This window comes from Bidens hawaiensis, unplaced genomic scaffold (genome assembly GCF_021521415.1).
Source record: "Bidens hawaiensis isolate Kalapana, Puna unplaced genomic scaffold, B.hawaiensis_p1.1 tig00029006_1, whole genome shotgun sequence".
Taxonomy (NCBI): Eukaryota; Viridiplantae; Streptophyta; class Magnoliopsida; order Asterales; family Asteraceae; genus Bidens; species Bidens hawaiensis.
The window spans coordinates 84,923-90,648 of NW_027494771.1; positions in this window are offsets into that span (position 1 = coordinate 84,923).

The following is a 5,726-nucleotide window of genomic DNA, read 5'->3' on the forward strand; positions in this document are numbered from 1 at the left end:
GTATGGTTGCTAGGGTGGTCGAGTGCTGCCAAACGTCGATCCTCTAAGTCTAGACAAGTACATAATAGGTTAACAACACGCTTTAAGTCTAAGAGTATAAGCCTACGCGACCTCGAGCAAAAACCAAGTTTTAAAGTTGAAAACAAGCTGATTCTGGCACATTCGGTCGAATAAGGGCAGGTTCGATCGAATCAGCTACTTGTTCGGTCGAATATGGTACTAGTTCGATCAAAAGGGGCTGGGAAGAACAAGTTCAGTCGATTGAGGACTCGTTCGGTCGAGTAGGATGTACATTCGGTTGAATACAATCGTATTCGGTCGAATGTATATTCTGATCCGGTTAGTCTGTTCGTTTGCCCACTGGTTCGACCGAATGGTCTCTTGTTCGACCGAATAGGAGATGGTTCGACCGAATGGTCAGGTTCGATTGGTCTATTCGACCGAATAGACCTATTCGACTCCTTCAAGCCGGATGACGGAGAAACCTACGGGATTTTGACGATTTTCATGATTTTTCGCCCAAAATCAATGTTTTATACATGGAAATGCTCGGAATCCATAGGGCTATTGATTCCTAACGTTTATAACAACAAAAGTATGCTTTTTGACACCAAAAATGACGATTTTTGACCAAGAACACACTTGAAACAAAAGTTGGGGTTTTTGCTCGATTCGGGGCCGGATTTGATGATAAAAACGTATGATTTTCAAGAAGATCTTACCAAAAACAACAATAAACAGATTGGTGAACTCGAATTTTGGATTGAATAACTTTCTCTCACTACTCTCTCTCTAGAATTGGGGTTTTTGGGTGTGGAAGAGATGAAAGAAAAATGGTGGAGTTTGTTCTTGCACTACGCTTATATACTTGGTTCTATCGGGTTCGGGTTTCGGTTACCTACGGGTCAAGGCTAGCTGAGTTCATAAGTTTTAACGAGCTAGAACTTTCCAGTAAAAATTTTTATAAAATCATTTTTCAAGTAATCGCTTGGAATCTTTTTAAATAAAAACCTTTTATTTTTCGAAAACACAAAAAAATTAATATTTTTCAAACATAAAAGTTCTTTTTATGAAATAACATTTTTAGCTGAAATAAACAGATTTTCCAATGATATGGATTCCGAACTTATCGTCCAGAACCCAAAGTGTATAGTTTCCGATGATTTCTTGATTTTAGTTTACCAGTCAAATTCCAGGGCGTTACATCCTCCCCAACTTAGAGGAATTTCGTCCCGAAATTTATATTTTTAGTATACTTGATGCAACGATGATTAAGATTACATGATCCCATGATGACCACTATGCGCCACTACTTCTAATATTCGTCTCAGATACCACCCAAATCAAGCTGAAGGGGCTTATATATAGGGTGTACTGGCGGCTAACCCACCACTCCTTCAACCTTACTTAAGTGTTTCCTTCGACACCTATTAGGTCAATGACACACAGGACGACACACTCTTTTCCACTACAAGGCATCACCCTCAAGCTTTACATCAGACATATTCATTTCGGATTGAAGGGGTTTATATATAGGGTGTACCAGCGGCTAACCCACCACTCCTTCAATCTTCTGTGAATAATTCCCTCAATAATTCTTGAATTTAATGTCTCACAGCTGCCACGCTAACTATAAGTCCCTAATTCCAAGTTTCGCTTCAGACATATTCAACTCGTGCTGAAGGGGTTTATATATAGGGTGTACCAGCGGCTAACCCACCACTCCTTCAACCTTTGTCGAATAATTCCCTACACGAACCTTGAGTTCACGACTCCTAGTTGCACAATAGCATATTGCTTATACACATATACACCTGTGACCTTGATGCAATTATATTCCGGACTATAATTACGAGCTCACCTTGTATCAATGTATAAACTCTATTGCGTGCGGCTAGAAAATTTTGACACGACACCACACACATGCACACAACCATGCTCCATGAATGCTAGAATGATGACAAATTTTGGCTTAAATGATGTATAAATTCCCCAAGGTTTATATGATTGAGTAGATATGACTTGTGCTTTCCAGCATGAGCCCTGAGTAGCCAAAATTTGTGGATGCAAATAAAAGAATACTTATAAGCATAACAAGGCAACATGATATTCATTGAATAACACAGTTATTTGATACATGCTGCAAATTTATATTGACTTCTAGACAATTAGATTACAAGAATATAGACTAAGAGAACAGATGAGGGTATTTCTCCTTCATCTGATCTTCGCGTTCCCATGTAAACTCGGGTCCGCGTTTGTTATTCCATCGAACTTTCACAAGCGGTATGCGGCTACGCTTGGTCTTCTTGACCTCGCGATCCATGATCTCGACGGGTTCTTCAACGAAAAGCAGATTGTCGCTAAATCGAACCTCGTCGACGGGAATGTGAAGGGCCTCGTCAACAAGACACTTCTTTAATTGCGAAACATGAAAAACGTTGTGAACTCTACTGAGTTCCGGTGGCAGCTCAAGACGATAGGCAACTGGTCCGATCCTTTCAAGGATTTTGAATGGTCCAACATACCTAGGAGCGAACTTTCCCTTCTTCCCGAAACGGACTATGCCCTTCCAGGGGGAAACTTTCAGCATGACACGGTCACCAACTTGAAACTCGAGTGGCTTGCGTCGTTTGTCGGCGTAGTACTTATGCCGGCAACGAGTGTCTTTGAGTCGCTGTTGAATGAAAGCAATTTGATCGGTTGTCTCCTGTATTAGTTCGGGGCCGATGATCTGTGAATCCCCGGTCTCGGACCAACACAAGGGAGAGCGACACTTGCGGCCGTAAAGAGCTTCAAACGGTGCGCATTTAATGGTAGCGTGGTAACTATTGTTGTAAGAAAATTCTGCCAGTGGCAGATGAGCTTCCCAACTACTACCGAAATCGAGGATACAAGCTCTCAACAAGTCTTCTAGGGTTTGTATGGTCTTCTCGCTCTGCCCATCAGTTTCTGGATGATAGGAAGAGCTAAGCTTCACACTTGTCCCAAAGGCCTTTTGCAAAGATTTCCAGAACCTGGAAGAAAAACTGCTGTCACGATCAGACGTGATGCCCTTAGGCACACCGTGACGGGAAACGATCTCACGAATGTATACCCGCACCAACTTTTCCGTAGTGTAGTCTTCACGAACCGGGATAAAGTGGGCGGATTTTGTTAGAATGTCCACAATAACCCAAATTGAGTCATGACCGCTAGGCGTCCGTGGTAGCTTGGTGATGAAATCCATAGCTAACTCTTCCCACTTCCACTGAGGAATAATAGGTTGTTAAAGTTGCCCAGACGGCCTTTGATGCTCTGTCTTGACTCGCGAACAAGTCAAACATCTCATCACGTACGAAGCGATATCTTTCTTCATCTCGGGCCACCAATAATGGGGTTTAAGATCTTGATACATCTTGTTGCTGCCTGGATGAATCGAGTATCTGGACTTGTGGGCTTCATTTAGAATAAGCGTCCGAAGAGGCTCAGAGTTCGGGATCCACGCTCGGTCAAGAAAATAGAGGATGCCGTCTGACTTGGTTTCGAATTTCTGCTCGGCTCCACAAGACAAAACGCCCTTGAGATCACCATTCACAAGCGCTTGATTCTGAGCTTCACGAATTAAGGAAGGAAGGTTGGATTGAATCCGAATAGAGTACAGCTGGGTCCTTTCTTTACGACTCAATGCGTCCGCCACCACATTAGCCTTTCCCGGGTGGTAGCGAATTTCACAATCGTAATCGCTGAGAAGTTCGACCCAGCGTCGCTGCCTCATGTTCAACTCTTTCTGATTGACGATGTGTTGTAAGCTCTTGTGATCGGTAAAAATGACACACTTCGTACCGTACAGGTAATGTCTCCAGATTTTTAGGGCAAACACCACTGCACCCAGCTCCAGGTCATGTGTGGCGTAGTTCTTCTCGTGCACCTTGAGTTGTCGAGAAGCGTAAGCGATGACCTTCCCTCGTTGCATTAAAACGCAACCGAGGCCCTGATTCGAAGCATCGCAATAAACGGTAAAGTCATCGTCACCCTCCGGAAGTGATAGAATCGGTGCTTGGCAAAGCTTATTCTTCAGAGTTTGGAAAGCTTCCTCTTGATCTTGTCCCCACACAAAAGGTTCCCCTTTCTGGGTCAAAGTGGTTAAAGGCAAGGCAATCCTGGAGAAGTTTGAGATAAATCGGCGGTAGTAACCGGCCAGACCAAGAAATGAACGGATTTCGGTAGGTGTTTTAGGCGCTACCCAATTTCTGATGGCTTCTATCTTGGAAGGGTCGACGTGAATGCCGTCGACATTGATGACATGTCCCAAGAATTGAACTTCCCTTAGCCAAAATTCACACTTGGAGAACTTGGCATATAGTTGCTCTTTCCTGAGAAGCTCCAAAATAAGCCTGAGATGAAGCTCATGATCGGTCCTCGAACGAGAATAAATGAGAATATCGTCTATGAAAACAATGACAAACTGATCAAGATATGGACGGCAGACGCGATTCATCAGATCCATGAAGATGGCGGGAGCATTGGTCATTCCAAAAGGCATACCCATGAACTCGTAATGACCATAATGAGTTCGGAACGCAGTTTTCGGGATATCCTCTTCCAGAACACGCAACTGATGGTAACCAGAACGCAGATCGATCTTAGAGAAAAACGTAGCACCCTGGAGCTGATCAAAGAGATCATCAATTCTCGGTAACGGGTACCGATTTTTGATGGTGAGTTTATTAAGCTCCCGGTAGTCAATGCACATACGGAAAGTCCCGTCCTTCTTTTTGACGAAGAGTACTGGGGCTCCCCATGGAGACGAGCTAGGGCGAATGAATCCCTTGCTAAGAAGTTCTTGAAGCTGATTTGATAGTTCTTGAAGTTCCGACGGAGCTAGACGATACGGTGCCTTAGCAATAGGGAGAGCACCAGGAATAAGATCGATACGAAATTCCACCTGCCTGCTAGGAGGAAGTCCAGGCAGATCTTCGGGAAAAACATTAGAAAATTCACGCACAACAGGAAAGTCCTGCAGTCTCTTGTCTTCGGATTCCTTGAGAGTAACATGAGCTAGAAATGCGGGATACTTCTTTCGAAGGTACCGACTGGCCTTTAAGCAAGAGACGATCCTTAGGCATCCACCCGATTTTTCGCCTTGAATAGTTAGAATTTCGCCAGAAGGTAAAGGGATACGAATAAGTTTCTCGGCGCAGATTACTTCCGCGTGATTGCTGGACAGCCAGTCCATTCCCACAACTAGATCGAAGCTTCCAAGACGAAAAGGTATAAGGTCAATACTGAACGATGTGGTGACAAGAGTAAGGGTGCAATTTCGGATGACAGACATCACTTGTTTGGACTCCCCACTAGCAAGTTCAACAGAAAAGGCAGGGTCCAACTCGGAAATTTTTAATTTCAGCAAAGGAACCAATTTGCAAGAAACAAAGCTCCTATCAGCTCCTGTGTCAAATAGGACAGACACCCAGTTGTTGTTAAGAATAAACGTACCAGTAATAACATCGGGGTTTTGGCGTGCTTCGGCAGCTCCAATGGTAAAAGCCCTCCCGCAAGCCGGAGGGATGTTGGTGACGCGGGGGCATCGATTTCTGTAATGGTCCATAGCGCCACACTCGAAGCAGCCTCGAGCAGGGTTAGGCTGAGGGTTAGCATTCCCCACAGCCAGCTGGTTGCCAGGACTCCTGCATCGCTCCACCAGGTGCCCGAATCGTCCACAATTCGTGCACTTGCGGCACGAC